This window comes from Brassica napus, unplaced genomic scaffold (genome assembly GCF_020379485.1).
Source record: "Brassica napus cultivar Da-Ae unplaced genomic scaffold, Da-Ae ScsIHWf_1148;HRSCAF=1631, whole genome shotgun sequence".
Lineage (NCBI taxonomy): Eukaryota > Viridiplantae > Streptophyta > Magnoliopsida > Brassicales > Brassicaceae > Brassica > Brassica napus.
Genome location: NW_026014572.1, coordinates 1 through 17,230, shown reverse-complemented (window position 1 = coordinate 17,230; position 17,230 = coordinate 1). Strand labels below are relative to the sequence as shown.

Here is a 17,230-nt window from a genome sequence, read left to right as displayed (position 1 = left end):
GACTTCTCAAAGAGAGTTTGGATCAGGTTTCTACGATATAAGAATGAGGCTTACGAGAACATATCAGAGTGGAAACCGGAAAGAATGTTAAGTGTCTTAGAACAGACAATGTCGAGTTTTGTAACAACTTGATGGATAAGATGTGTAAAGAAGCTGGAATCAAATGACACAAGACTTGTACTTATACTCCACAACAGAACATAGTTGCAGAAAGGATGAACAGAACCATTGCTGATAAGATTCACTGTATGATGGCTGATCTAGTTTGGAAAAGAATTTTTGGGCTGTAGCTACTTCTACGGCCATCTATCTGATTAACAAAACTCCAAATGCTTACTTCGAGTTTAAGATTCCAGAAGAATTCTGGTCTAGTGTGAAGGTGGAGTTCAGTCATCTTAGAAGATTTGGTTGTGTTGCTTACGTGCACACGGTTCAAGACAAGATAAATACTAGAGCTATAAAGGACATCTTTATGGTTTATCCACAAGGAATAAAAAGCTATCGAGTCTGGTTATCAAGTCTGGTTACCGGAGGATGGAAAGACTACAATAAGTAGGATTGTGGTGTTTGATGAAGACAGACTGTATATAAAGTACAAGGGAAAATAAATTGATGTTTCTCCTAAGACAAAGTGAGTGACATTCAAGGCTGATCTAATTCAAGGTCCTACTAGAGGAGGTTCTTCTTTTGAAATTGGAACGACTTCAGGATCAGGGAACACTGGTGAAGGTGGAGCATCTTTAAACAAAGAAAGAAACTCAGAATCTGAAGACGAGGGAGAAGAGACAGAACAAGATCCTGAGAACACCGAAGCTTCATTGAATGATTATCTTCTGGCAAGAGATCGGGCGAGGAGGCAGATTAAACCTCAGCTATCTTTGAAAGTGGAGACTTTGTTGCATATGCTTTAACCAGTGTTGCAGATATTGAGGTAAATGAACCTCAGAGTTATGCAGAAGCTAGAAAGAGTAAGAACTGGGAAAAGTGGAATGCTTCTATGGGTGAAGAGAAGGATTCGCTTGACAAGAATGATAAATGGGACGTTGTTGAGAGACCTCTGAGACAAAGAATCATTGGTTGCAAATGGATTTATAAGTATAAAAAGGTATACCAAGAGTGGAAGATCCTAGATACAAGTCACGTCTTGTGGCTAAAGGTTATACTCATGTTGAAGGTGTTGACTTCAATGAAATATTTTCACCAGTCGTAAAGCATGTCTCCATTTGGATCATTATGTCGTATGTTGTCAACTTTGATGCTGAGTTGGAACAAATGGATGTGAAAACTGTGTTTCTTCACGGGAACTTAGATGAGACTATCTATATGGAACAACTAGAGGGTTTCATCAAAAAAGGGGATGAAGGCAAGGTGTGTCTTCTGAAAAAATCGCTATATGGGTTGAAACAATCACCCAGACATTGGAACTTGAGGTTCAAGTCTTTTATGAAGGCTACTGGTTTTACGAGGTGTCTAAAGGACCCGTGTGTATATACAAAGAAGAACAGATCAGGAGACAGTGTCTATCATCTTCTTTATGTTGATGACATGCTCATAGAAGCAAGAAGTAAGAAAGAAATCTCAAGACTTAAAGAAGATTTGAAGTCTGAGTTTGAAATGAAGGATCTTGGACTAGCGGCTATAATACTTGGAATGAATATCATCAGAGATAGAAAGAAGGGAGAGCTGAAACTGACTCAAGGAAAGTATGTGAAACAGATTTTGAGAACGTGTGGTATGGAATTCTGTAAGCCAGTCGTAACCCCTACAAACTGTCAATTCAAGTTGAAGAGTTTGACTGATAAAGAGTGGCTTACAAAGGCGAAGCTTATGGATGATGTTTCGTATGCGAATGTGGTTGGAAGCTTGATGTACGCGATGGTAAGATAAAAAACAAGACTTGGCCTTTGCAGTTGGTTTGGTGAGCAGATTTAAGTCAAAGCCAACTCGTGAGCACTGGGGAGCAGTTAAGTGGGTATTGAGATATCTACATGGAGCTACAGAGGTCTGTTTAAACTTCTCAAAATCAAGACATTTTGAGATCGAAGGTTTCAGTGATTCAGACTACTCAACTGATCTCGATAAGCGAATATCAGTAAATGGATATGTTTTTCAAGTGGGTGGTAACACCGTTAGCTGGAGATCATCACTGCAGCATGTTGTTGCGTTATCAAGAACAGAGGCTGTGTACATGGCTTTGTCAGAGGCTACAAAGGAAGGGTTATGGTTGAGAGAGTTTTAAAGTGAGTTGGGATTCAATTCAGAGTATTTTAAGCTGCATTGTGATTCACAAAGTGTTATTTGCCTAGCTAAAAACTCAGTAAATCATAACCGGACTAAGAACATTGCTAACAAGATTCATTTCATCATAGACATTGTTGATTTCAGGTTGGTTAAGATCCTAAAGATTCACACTACTCTAAACCCGACATATATGTTGACCAAGAGTTTACCTGGTAGCGCGTTCGAGAAATGCCTCGTAACGCTGAGGGTGACCGTCTGATCATGTGTCGAAGTACTCCGAGATGATAATGTTGTTTGGTTGTCTCATAAGGAAGGAGTACATGTTTCAACAAAAAAAACAGATTTTGTTAGTAATTGGTTCCTGGTCAAACAACGAGTTTAACTAACAAAGAAAAGCTGAAATCACTTAGGCAAGAGTTGCTGGAGTCTCTCCAAAGATGTCCAGATGCTCGTTGACTGAAGGAAAAGAAACGAGTTAATCAGTTCTTGTTCTAAAGGGAGATTCGAGTTGTGTAAGGAAGAAAACTTACAGTGTTCAAGGTTGGTTTGTCTGCGAGGTGGAGCTTCAGTTGGTTCTGACTGAATCAGAGCTGTTTGTTCTTCTGGTTCGACTTGTGGAGGTGCTAGAGGCGTCTCAGGAAGTTTGAAGTCGGGTGGAAGAGTGAGAGTAAAAAAACAAAGGGCCAGGACTTCTGATACGTTCTTTGGGAATCAGAAATGGAGTGTCATTTGATTCACGGTAGCTGTTTGAGCCGGTACAACTGTTCCGAGGAGATTCCAACATGGTTTGGTGTTTCAGGGGATGAACAGTGTTCAGCGGAAAGAATTGGGTTTGAATGACCTAATCGACAAGGTGGAGATTTGTGAGGAACAGTGTCATCTTAGGTCTTGGCCGTTGTCGGGTTTCGTAAGTGAATCAAGCGAAGGCATATTGAGAGTAGTGGGCCTCGAGATTCATTTAGTCTCAGCCCGAAATGAGTCTTAGCTGGAAGGCGCAAGTTTGTTACAAGATTGGGTCCCACATTCAGTCTTCCTTGACGAAAAACAGAGCAAGCGAGAGAGAATGAGTTTTGCACAGAGAGAGAAATGAGAAATTACGAAGAAGCTGGAAGAGAGTGCTAGACTAAGAACAGAAAAGATCCAGCAGTTGATCGCATCTCTTGAAGTCGCCAAGCATTCTCTGGTTCAAGCTACGAGCCTTTGTCTTCATCGGAGGAATAAGAGGTTGAAAGATTGTCATCTCCGTCGTAGTCGCTGACGTAATCCTCCCCGGTTAATTCCTTGTGTATACGCTTGTAATAGCTGAAAGAAAAACAAAAGATATCAGGATCTAGATATCAATCACTTGTAATCAAAACGATTATATAAGTGAGTTGCTAGCTGAGCTAGCTCCGGTGAGTATAGCAGCTTCTCCACGCCGGGGAGGTGCGGTGAACACCGCGTGAAAAATCTGTGTGTTGATCTGTTTTAGTTTCGCGTTTCACTTATCAAGATCGAGATCAATTAGTCAACTTGATCAAGCCGTAATCTAAGTTGAGTCTATGACCTAGAACTTGGATCGATACCTTTACAGTGTTGATTGATAGATTATTTGGGAGTGAAACTCATAGACGGTTAACAATTTACCAATGGAAGGATCAAGGCCACGGTTCTTGAGCTCACGATATTCTTGGCAAAGTGCACAATACTCACAAAAACAATGGGTTATCCACAGTGCCGGACCAACCTTTTATATTACCCCAATCAAAATTTAAAACTATGCCCTCATACATCTTTTATCAAGATCACAAAACAGTATAAAAAATAACTTAAATTTTCATTAAAAAAATCAAATTTCATAATATGTTAATCAAAAACATTGATATAAAAACACTTATTGCTGAAATATAGATCTTTTTGCATTTTTCCCTGCAAAATCATCCATTAAAGTCCTATAGTCAAGTTTTTCGACCATAGCAGTCTCAATTGATAACATAGCCAACCCATTCAACCTTTCTTGTGACATGGTAGACCGCAGATAATTCTTTATTAGCTTCAACTTCGAAAAACTTCTTTCAGCTGTGGCAGCCGAGACCGGAATAGTCAACAATATGCGATAAGCAATTTCTGTGTTTGACAAATCTTATTATAACTAAATATGCCCAATAGATAATAATTTTAACAAAATAATCTACAGATTTTCTTTTTATGTATATACTAAATTTTTTTTAAAAAAAATATGCCTCACTAATTTAGATGCCCTAATCCTTAGCTTGGGTGGCTTCCCCTCGAGGCCGGCCCTGGTTATCCAATTTGGAGCTGGAGCATCTGGTAACCCGAATTTACTTCGGATCTTGGCCCAGAATGTGCATGAGTAAACACACGGTGTCCAAAATAGACAACATATCAATACATACAGCATTCCACTCATTACACAACCTACACAATATACATAAACACAAGGTATATATATTATAATAAGATCACTAACGTGAACCGCCATCGTAAATATATGTGATTAGTAATAACTTGTTTTTTATTCCTTAATCTCGAGTCTTAACAATCACAATCTACATATATGCATGATAAATCGATTTACATTTGTATATATATACTTACTTGTTGCGCCTTCATTGGTAACTTATGCGATCTGCCCGAACGTAACGAACGAAAAGCTGCATGTGATGATTGCTGATCCAAAAAACACAACAATTAAAGAGATCAAAACCATTATGTAATAAACGGACCAACAAAATGAATAATTGAAAAAAATAGTTTCTAACCATATTCGACATCGTTCATGCAATCACAAAGCCCTGAAGTCCCGTTTGATCTTGGTTGGTTAATAATCACCGGCCGGGCAATTTGTGCAACATAAGGTTGGTTACCCATTCCACTGGGATTGATATACTGAGCCGGTATACCCATAGTGGGTACTCCGCTTGGTTGGTTAACCATTCCACCATTGCTGGGGTATTTCTGATCGGTTTCAACCATTTGCTTTTCGTAAACCGGTGGTTCAGGTTGTGCATGAAACATTGGGTTGAAGTTATTGTTTCATTCTCAGACTCGGACTTTGATTTGGTTGACCCATTTGTACACAAAAGAGAACAAATTAGGGTTTGAGAATATAGGTTTCACATTTCTTCGTTTTATTTTCCTTTTTGTAAAGTAAAAGAAACTTGGAATGAAAATTTTGTTTATAGAAAGGGACACAGGGTGACCACCGTTCAGAACTTCAAAAAAAGCAAATCTCAAAAGTAAAATAATAATATCTTAATATTTTAAATTATTTAATTCAATTCTAATCTGAATTAAACTATTAAACTGTTCTTAGTCCAGCACTCTCTTCCAGCTTATTCGTACTCTCTCCTTTCTCTCTCTCTGTAAAACTTCTTGTTTCTCGCTTGCTTTGTTTTTCGTCAAGAGACGATGACGACTCACGCGTTTTGTAACTGAATGTGGGATCCAAACTTGTAACAAACTCGCACCTTCCAGCTCAGACTCATTTCGTGTCGGGAAAATTGCCCAATATCGATGAGATGAAGATGGGATTAGACAGCTAAAAGATTTAAAAGAAGACTCTTTATAATTTTGGAAAGGGTTTACAAAGATTTTGTTTTGAGAACTCTCTCTTACAAATGTTTTCTCTCTTTGTTTTCTTGATGTGGATGATTACAAATGGTGCCAAGCACCCCTATTTATACAAGTGGAGGAGTACACTCCAACAAGTTCTAGATTTCTCTAAATTATTATTTATTTCAAAATATCTAACTCCATAACTTTCTCTCTTCTTCTACACACTTCTTCATCCTTCTCCATTTTTCTCTGCATATCTCTTCTTCTTGGGCTCTTGGGTTATAACTTGATTAGTTATTATTCTTGGGCTAATGAGGGAAAACCCAACAAATCTCCCCCTTCCCGATTTAGCCCGAAACCGTTGTCATCCCCGTGCTTTGCAGCAATCTTCAAACTTCTTGATCAGTAATACCTTGGTCATAAAGTCTGACCAGTTTTCATCGGTGTGTACCTTGTTGAGATGTAGAAGCTTCTCTTCAAGAACTTCTCGAATCCAATGATGCCGAATGTCGATGTGCTTCGAGCGAGAGTGAAATGTTGGATTCTTTGCTAGGTGAATAGCACTTTGGCTGTCACATAGCATGTTGTACTTTTCTTGTTTTACTCCTAACTCAAGCAAGAAATTCTTCATCCATAGCATCTTCTTGCATGCTTCCGTTGCTGCGATATATTCTGCTTCCGTGGTGGATAAGGCAACACACTTTTGTAGTTTCGATTGCCAGGAAACAGCTCCCCCTGCAAAGGTAGTAACAAAGCCTGATGTTGATTTCCTTGAATCTTTATCACCAGCCCAATCTGCATCGGTGTAACCGTTCAGCTCCAATTTTTCATTGCCAAAACATAGACACTTCTTCGTTGTGCCTCGTAGATAGCGTAGGATCCACTTAACTGCTTTCCAATGCTCCTTTCCTGGATTCGCTAGAAAGCGACTCACAACTCCTACAGCATAGGCAATGTCGGGTCTGGTGCACACCATAGCATACATGAGACTGCCCACTGCTGATGCATATGGGGTAGTCTTCATTTCCTCTTTCTCCTTCTCACTTGTTGGACTTTGCTTCGAACTTAGCCTTAAATGTCCACCAAGTGGAGTGCTCACCGGCTTTGCTTTGTGAATGTTGAATCTCTCCAACACCCTTTCAACATATCGTTCTTGGGACAACCATAAAAGCTTCTTTGGCCTATCCCGAGTGATCTTCATTCCAAGAATCTGTCTCGCTTGCCCCAGATCTTTCATCGCAAAACACTTTCCCAAATCTTTCTTTAATGCGGCTATCTTGTTGCGATCTTGACCCACAATTAACATATCATCAACATAGAGCAATAATATGAGAAAGTCGCCGCTTTCGTACCTCTTTATGAAAACGCAATGATCATTCTTGGTTTTCTTGAAGTTATGATCCACCATGAAGGAGTCAAACTTCTTGTACCATTGTCTTGGAGCTTGCTTGAGACCGTAAAGACTCTTCTTTAATCGGCACACCAAGTCTTCTTTTCCTGGAACCTTGAATCCTTCAGGTTGCTCCATATAGATCTCCTCCTCGAGTTCACCATGTAGAAAGGCCGTCTTGACATCGAGTTGTTCAATCTCCAAGTCTAGAACCGCTGCTAGACCAAGAACCACTCGGATAGAGGACATCTTCACCACTGGAGAGAATATTTCTTCAAAATCTATGCCTTTCTTTTGGTTGAATCCTTTCACAACCAATCGAGCTTTGTATCTTGGATTTGAGCTTTTCTCTTCATACTTCAACCTGTACACCCATTTGTTCTTCAAGGCTCTCTTTCCTTTTGGTAGCTTCATCAGCTCATAAGTGTGATTATCATGCAAGGATTGCATTTCTTCTTGCATAGCTTCAACCCACTCATCTCTATGAGTGTCTCCTATGGCCTCCTCATAGCTTTGAGGCTCCCCCTCATCTGTAAGATTAACGTACTCATCTCGATAATATCTTACAGATGGTCTTGTCTCTCTTCCAGACCTTCTTGGCTCATGTTCTTCCTCTGGCTCCACTTGAACTTCTTCTTCACCTTCATCACCATTCGGATCCATGATAGGATCCCCTTCGCCCTCATCTCCAATCACTTGTTCATGATCTTGAGGCTTATGAGAATCTTCATTCCTTACAACCCTTAGCTTTGGTTTCTTTGATTTGTTGATGTCTTCGATTGTTTGATCTTCGAAGAAAACAACATCTCTGCTTCGGATAATTTTTCTGTTAACCAGATCCCAAAGCCGATAGCCGAAATCATCTTTTGGTGACCCAAGATAGATGCACTCTTTAGTCTTGGAGTCTAGCTTGGCTCGTTCATCCTTAGGTATATGGACAAATGCTCTGCAACCGAACACCTTCAAATGGTTGTAAGAGACCTTCTTACCCGACCAAACTTCCTCCGGGACATCGCCTTCCAAAGGAACTGATGGTGTAAGATTTATGACGTCCACTGCAGTCTTTATGGCTTCTCCCCAAAATGGCTTGGGTAGTTTAGCGTGAGAGAGCATGCACCGAACTCTTTCTGTGATCGTTCGATTCATTCTTTCAGCTAGCCCGTTCAGTTGTGGCGTCTTTGGTGGTGTCTTCTCCATCCTGATTCCATGAGCTTTGCAAAACGCTTCAAAGGGACCTCGGTACTCTCCACCATTGTCAGATCGAACACACTTGAGTTTTTGACCCGTACTTCGCTCTGCTTGGGCTACAAATTCCTTGAAAGCATCAAGAACTTGATCTTTTGACTTCAAAAGGTATACCCATACCTTCCTTGAATGGTCATCAATAAAGGTGACGAAATATGATGCCCCTCCATTGGATTTCTCGGACATGGAGCATACGTCAGTATGCACAAGATCAAGAATATGCTTTCTTCTCATAGGCGTAGATGATCTTCGGAAAGCGATCCTATGTTGTTTTCCGGCTAAGCAATCATGACATGGTGAGAGAGGAATACCTTTCATATCAGGAAGAAGTTTCTTGCGAGAAAGTATATTTAAACCTTTCTCACTCATATGCCCGAGTCTTCGGTGCCATATATCAATGTCATCACTTGAGACATTTACTTCTTCCTTGCAAAGCTTGGCTTGAGTAACGTATAATGAGCCTTCTTTTCTTCCTCGAGCCATGATCAAACTTCCTTTGGTTAACTTCCATTTGCCACCACCAAAATGACTCTCCAAGCCGACATCATCGAGCTTTCCGGTTGATATGAGATTGAGTCGCATGTCGGGAACATGTCTCACATCCTTGAGAACTATCTTACATCCAGTGTTTGATGTAAGAATAACATCCCCCTTTCCAATGATCTTGCTTCTTCCTTGATTTCCCATTTGAACATTACCAAAGTCACCACTTTGATAGGTTGTGAAGAAGCTTCCATGAGGGGTGACGTGAAAAGAAGCACCAGAATCAACGATCCATGAGCTATCATCAGAGCTAAGATTACATTCTCCAACGAGATATAATTTTTCGCTCTGGTCTTCCACAATGGTGGTAGTCTTGTCTTCATGCTTCTTTGTAGGATTGAACCGGTCTGGTTTGATATTACCGGCTTGTTTGTCTTTCTTTAGAAACCGACATTACGACTTCATGTGACCCGGTTTGCCACAGTAATAGCAAGTAACTCTCGGACGTGACTTAGATCTTCCTCGAGATTGGTCTCGTCCTCTGCTTCTGTTTTGGCCACGAGTCTCTTCTCTACCTCGTCTATCAACAATGTTAGCTTCTGAATAAGAACTCGAACCTCGCTCCTTCCTGCGAACTTCTTCGTTTAGAAGGCTATCAATGACGGTGTCCATGGTAAGCTTTCCCTCCGGTGCTGAATTGCTTAGAGTGACAACTAGTGTGTCCCAACTCTCCGGTAGTGAACTAAGGAGTAAAAGGGCTTGCATTTCGTCTTCAACCTTCATATCAACTTTGTTAAGCTGATTTACAATCCCCTTGAAATTGTTCAAGTGCTCCATCATGCTCTGGCCATCCTTGTACTCCAACTTTACCAACCGTCGAACAACACTACAAGAAAACAGCAAGGATTCTGAGGGAAAAAATCGTCGGAATTTCGTCGGAATATCGTTATTCCGACGACATACCGACGAAACAAGTCGTCGGAAATAATTCCTCGGAATTTCTTCTTTCCTCGGAAATCCCTCGGAATTTTCCGACGGAATTCCGAGGAAACAACTTCCGAGGAAATTCCGAGGATCACTAGTTTGTCGGAAATGTCCTCGGAATATACCGAGGGAGAACTTGGTCGGGATATTTCCTCGGACGTTCATCGATCGATGCGTTTTTGGACATATATACATCGATCGATAGGAATATACCGACAGACATATTCCTCGGAATATTCCGAGGAACATGTCCCTCGGTATATTCCGAGGAACCGGTTCGTATTGAGTAGCTTTAATTCGTATTCAGCTTTGCCTTGCTAGATAAACCAAATAACTAATATCCGAGGAAAGAGGTTATATCAAGTGTTCCTCGGAATTTCCTCGGTATTTCTTAAAAAAAAAAAAAATCAATGGTAGTATGTTTCCGAGTCATCATCACCAGATGAATCTGAATCTGGATCTTGGTGAAACTCTCCAATCACTGGTTCATCCTCTACGTGAACGACGACTTCCTCTCCAAAGTCGGTTAAATCGACAACAAGGCCAACTCCAGCTAAATCTTCTGCTGCACTTAAGTTGCCGGATGTGCTTGGTTGTAGTGGGTCTTCCAGCTCAGAACTTCCCTGAACTCGGCCTCTCGGGTTGAGTCTTGTAACAGTAACCCATGGATCATCTCTGTTCCTTACCCGGGGGTACTTGATATAACAAACCTGTAACATTTAGAAAAATTATAAATTAATACACATGATGATGAATCATTCTGAATAATTAACATTTAATTACCTGATCGGCCTGAGAAGCAAGAATGAAAGGATCATAATACTGCAGCTTTCGCCTCGAATTTACTGATGTAACACCAAATGCATCTGTTCTCACACCTCGATCTGGAGTGTTGTCGTGCCAATCACAATAGAAAACAATACAGCGCAATCCAACCATGCCCAAATACTTGATTTCCAAAATCTCATGTATGTGTCCGTAGTATACATCATCTCCTGATGCAGAACAAACGCCAGCATCATAAGTCGTACTCGAACGTCTCCTCTTCTGAGTTGTGAATGCATATCCTCGAGTACAAAATCTCGGATATGACTTCACAACAAAGTTTGGTCCAACGACCATCTCACGTATCCAATCGTCAAATATTTCACCTCTGGCCAAACCAGCAGACACCTATTAATAGCACATATATATATGTTATATCAATAAATGTGAATTAGTATAAATATGTGATAAAATATATTTTAATTTGTTTAAAGCACTCACATAAGTAAACATCCATCCAGTAAATTCTCTCTGCTTCATTTCTTCTAGTTCGTCCTCTGTGGCGTATCTATACTCGAACCGCTTTTCTGCCATGAAAATCCTGTATATGATGACAATAATGTAATTAATTAAGATTTAAATTTCAACTTGTTAAAATAAAAATTTGTAACCTCCTTTATTTACCTCTCATATTGTAGAACGTCTTGCAGTTGGTGAGAAAATATGTTTGCAAATGACTGCGCTCCTGCTCAGTAAGTCGACGGTCTTTTGGTTTTCCGCTAAGTCGTCCAACGTCTGTGAAAATGTCTGGAACCGTAACATGATATGTTGCCCGTTCGCCTCTATCATCATGTCGAGCAGGTCTTCTGTTTTTGGTCTGAACTTCTGCTGGAAAGTAGTACTCGGCAAAGTTTGAAGTTTCTTCATTGATCATCTGTGCGACTATAGAACCTTCCACCCTACTTAAATTTTTCACCATCTTCTTCAAATGGAACATATACCGCTCATACAGATACATCCATCTATACTGCACAGGACCACCAAGTTCCAATTCTCTTGCCAGGTGAATAACAAGATGCTCCATAACATCAAAAAATGAGGGAGGAAATATCTTCTCAAGGTTGCACTGAATCACGGCTATGTTAGTCTTCAAATTTTCAATACTTTCAAGAGTCACTGATCTCGTGCATAAATCGCGGAAGAAACCACTTATCCCTGCAATTGCTTCATGAACATTTCGTGGTAATAGCTCCTTGAAGGCGAACGGAAGGAGGCGCTGCATCATTACATGGCAATCGTGGCTTTTCAAGCCAGTAAACTTTCCTTCCTTTTTGTCGATACAATTAAGCAAATTTGATGCGTAACCGTCTGGAAATTCCACATCGTTTGAAATCCAATCAAAGAACGCATCTTTTCCCGCTGCATCAAGTCGGTATATGGGAAAAGGAGCCCTACCATTCTCATCAACATGAAGTTCTGAACGAGCACATATATCGACTAAATCCAGTCTTGACTTCAAATTATCCTTTGTTTTACCTTGAACATTAAGGATCGTGTTCATGAGATTGTCAAAAAAGTTCTTCTCAATATGCATGACATCTAAATTATGCCTTAGCAGATGATCCTCCCAGTATGGCAGATCCCAGAAAATACTTTTTTTGTGCCAGTTATGTAGTTCTCCAACAGCATCTACCGGAAAACGCTCATGTCCACCGACGTCTGGCGTCCTTTCTGCACCAAAATCTCTTAGTTGTATCTTCAAATCTTTCCCACAAATTTCCGGAGGTGGACTGTCAAACACCCTCTTGTTCTTCGTAAACAAATTCCTACTCCTACGATATGGATGATCAGGTGGTAGGAATCTCCTGTGACAGTCAAACCAACACGTTTTCCTTCCGTGTTTTAGTTGGAAAGCATCAGTGTTATCTTGACAATATGGACATGATAGCCTTCCATGCGTTGTCCATCCAGACAACATACCATATGCTGGAAAATCACTTATTGTCCACATTAGTACTGCCCGCATTTGAAAGTTTTCTTTACACGAAACATCGTATGTTTCAGCACCTTGAGCCCATAGTTGTTGCAACTCATATATTAGTGGCTGAAGAAACACATCAAGTGATCTCTTAGGATGCTCTGGTCCGGGAACGAGAATCGAGAGAAACAAAAACTCTCGTCGCAAGCACAAGTTTGGGGGTAGGTTGTATGGTGTAAGAATGACGGGCCATAGAGAATACTGTCTTCCACTCTTGCCAAACGGACTGAAACCATCAGTACATAATCCAAGGTAGACATTTCTTCTCTCATACGCAAAGTCGGGATACTTTGATTGGAAATGCTTCCACGCTTTTGCATCTGAAGGATGTCTGATCTCACCATCTGTTGAGTGCTCCGCATGCCATCTCATTGGTTGCGCTGTGCGTTCAGACAGATACAACCTCTGCAACCTTTCCGTCAAAGGTAAATACCACATCCTTTTATATGGCACTGGAACTCTTCCACTCGTATCTTTATAACGAGGCTTTCCACAAAATTTGCATGTAACCCGCTGTTCATCCGCCCTCCAATAAATCATGCAGTTGTCGCTGCATACATCTATTACCTGATACGATAAACCAAGACCAGCTACGAGTTTCTGAACCTCGTAGTATGAACCAGGAGCTACATTATCCTCGGGTAGAATACCTTTTACAAAATCAGCAATCGCATCCACACAGTCTTCAGCCAAATTATAATCTGTTTTAATGCCCATCAATCTTGTAGCAGATGATAAAGCTGAATGACCATCTCTGCAACCTTCGTACAATGGTTGCTTTCCAGCATCCAACATATCATAAAATCTCCTAGCTTGTGCATTGGGTAAATCTTCCCCTCTAAAATGATCATTTACCATCTGCTCAGTACCTACACCATAATCTACATCCGTTCTAATTGGTTCTTCTAATCTAACCGCTGGCTGAGGTTCGCTAGTACTACCATGTTCATAATCAGTTTCCCCATGATGATACCAAATTTTGTAACTTCGTGTAAACCCACTCAAATATAGATGAGTCCAAACATCCCACTCTTTAATAACCTTTCTATTTTTACAATTAGAGCAAGGACATCTTAACATACCTGTTTTTTCTTCCGGTTGTCGGTGAACTAACCCCATGAATTCGGTTATACCTCGTTGGTATTCTTCCGTAAGCAATCTCGTGTTCGGATCCAAATGAGGTCGATCGATCCAAGAACGAAAATAATTTGAAGAAGACATATTTTTTATGAATCAAATTCGTGTGTAAATAGAGTAAGAGGGAGGATGAAGATATGGAGTGAATGAAGAGGAAGAGGAGTGCTTGTATTTATAGTTTAAATCCTGCCGACAGACCGAGGAAATTCCGACGGAATTCCGACGGAAAAGGCTAGTTCGTCGGAATTTCCTCGGAATTTTGTAAAATCCCCCAACGGCTCTCCAACGGCTATAATATTTCCTCGGAATTCATCGGTTTTTTCCGAGGACCCATTTTTCCTCGGAATTTCCTCGGAATATTCCGACGGATTGATATTTCCTCGGAATTCCGTCGGTATATTCCGAGGAAACCCAATTTTGTGTTTCCTCGGAAATTCCTCGGGATATTCCGAGGATTTCATTTTCCGTCGGAATGTCCGTCAGAATACCGTTGTTTTCTTGTAGTGCAAGAAGAGCTTTGTTTCGAGGTGTTTTCTTTTGAATCATGGATTCAAGTTTTGTCCATAATTCAAAAGCATTTGTGTAGGTAGAAACATGTTCAAAGAGAGATCGGTCAATGTACTTACGGATTACAGCAACCGCCTTTCGGTTTAGTATTTCCCATGTTTTGTCATCCTTTCCTTCCGGCTTCTCCTTCATGATGATGGGTTCATGCAAATCCTTACAATAAAGGTGATCTTCCATCATCGGTTTCCAATAAGAGTAGTTGTCTGTCGTGAGTTTGAACATGTCACCTTCAACGGTAACGGTAGCCTCCATCTTGAATCTCACGGGTCTTGATGTTATGTTTGAACCTAGCTCTGATACCACTTGTTGGGAAAATTACCCAATATCGATGAGATGAAGATGGGATTAGACAACTAAAAGATTTAAGAAGAAGACTCTTTATAATTTTGGAAAGGGTTTACAAAGATTTTGTTTTGAGAACTCTCTCTTACAAATGTTTTCTCTCTTTGTTTTCTTGATGTGGATGATTACAAATGGTGCCAAGCACCCCTATTTATACAAATGGAGGAGCACACTCCAACAAGTTCTAGATTTCTCTAAATTATTATTTATTTCAAAATATCTAACTGCATAATTTTCTCTCTTATTCTACACACTTCTTCATCCTTCTCCATTTTTCTCTACATATCTCTTCTTCTTGGGCTTTTGGGTTATAACTTGATTAGTTATTATTCTTGGGCTAATGAGGGAAAACACAACATTTTGGGCTGAGACTAAATGAATCTCGAAGCCCAGTACTCTCAATATGCCTTCGCTTGATTCACTTACGAAACCCGACAATGGCCCAGACCTAAGACGACAACGTTCCTCACAAACACTTGAATACATTTTGTTTGTTTGTCAATGTTTGACTTGGTAGTATATTGGTTTATATAGGATGGATTGGGAATGTGCAAAGGCAGCAACAAGACATAATGGCTCCTCCCATGGGTCAACGGATGATGGGTTTACATCAATTTTTGCAGAATATGATTTAATTATTAAGATAATTTCAATTTCTTTATGTTTTTCTTCTTCTTTGTATCTATTAGTCATTTATTTATTCTAACCATTGATTTAGCTAGGCTTCGTTTTTGACTTTTCGTGGGTGGGAAATTGGGCATGAATTGATCTTATGCTGTGATGTGAACTTTTTGCTATAATTTCTGAAACATATCACTGGGACGTGAACCCATTTTGTATTTTTTTATTCCAAAAATAATAATACTATTCTTTTTTATATTTTATATTTTTTTTTGACCTTAAGTAATAACATCAGATACAAATTCAATTTGCTTTTTTTTTTTGCAACAATTCAATACCTTTGAATGAATTGATTCTCTATTTTCTGCTAGAAATATGTAAGTTTGTAACTACTTTCTCAAAAAAAAAAAAAATGTAACTACAATTAAAATAATTATGGCAATTTTAATACGATAGTATTTTATTCGCAGAAGTAAAACTTGAGCGGAAGATACATATTTTCAATAAATATCAGAATTTTACATGTATGTAATTTTAATTGAATTTACAAAATAACTGTCTCATTTCATCGTATTTCATCATGTTTAGGATATGATACAGGTTTGAAGATGAACCGTACTTTTATTATCTTTTATCAAATCATCCCATCACAAACTTAAATGAGATGTTCAACACAGCACAATTATCCAAAACACATCAGAGACATAAACCGGATAAACTCGGAGCCACAAGCCGGACAACACATGAAGCAAAGACAACAATACTAAACCATAGAAATTAAAAACTAACTTTCACAAATGCTCAAGACTTTCTTGCAGAAAATCACTTCCCCCATAGAAACTAAAGAACAAATAAGCCTATTCTGTGAACACATATATCGGCCGGAACCTAGTAACACAACCATAATGATGAGCACAAGAGAGGCCGTCCTTGAATTACAAAATGCAGCTTGAGAAGAGCTAACTGAAGAGCTCTAAACCACTGGGCTAAACCAAAATCCCCATGAACAAACCGACAATTATTAGAGAGAATTAGAACAACTTCGCAATGACACACTTCAAATACCAAAGCAGAACCATTGAAAGCATAACATGATCGACAATCAACCGGATGCAGATTCCACAACTAAAGGAAATGAAAGAGAGCTGAAGAACCAAAAGCTGCAAGGAGACATCACCACTGTTGGAAATGTGCATTTGGTCATGGATGCTATTGCCATGGATGCAATTTCGTGGATGAGTTTGGTTATGTGAAATTGAAAACAGATGCAGTTCCGCGGATGCGTTTCTGTGGATGCCTCATTCCAAGTTATGTTTGGGAGAGAGAGAGCTGAAGAACCAAAAGCTGCAAGGAGACATCACCACTGTTGGAATGTGCATTTGGTCATGGATGCTATTGCCATGGATGCAATTTCGTGGATGAGTGTGGCTATGTGAAATTGGAAACAGATGCAGTTCCGTGGATGCGTTTCTGTGGATGCCCTCATTCCAAGTTATTTGGGCCTTAGTGGCTAAAGCCTATTTCGTCGTGTAAGGGTTTTGGGAGAGCATATATAAACTTCCTAACCTAATTTGTGCCTCCTATTCCAGAAAAAATAGAGAAAGAAGCTTTCTACAAGATCAAAATAGAGAAAGAAGCTCTCTACAAGATCTAGAGAGAAAGACAACAAAGAGGGAAATCCATAAGATCTCAGAGGGAGACAAGCAAAAACCTAAGGCAGTCAAGGAGGAACTGCATGCTGAGCAAAGGGCAAGAAGGAGACAAGATAGAAGTAGTCAGAGAGTGAGAAGCTAACCATAGACAGAGAGAGAACCAAGTTCAAGTCTTTGTGTTCTTAGAGTGTGTTGGTATTGTACTCT

General features: G+C 39.8%; 1 pseudogene; it reads right to left on the bottom strand.

Annotated features, from left to right (window-relative positions):
- Nucleotides 1–3,808: 3,808 nt before the first annotated feature.
- LOC125596201 lies at nucleotides 3,809–6,148 on the bottom strand (annotated as a pseudogene).
- Nucleotides 6,149–17,230: the final 11,082 nt, after the last annotated feature.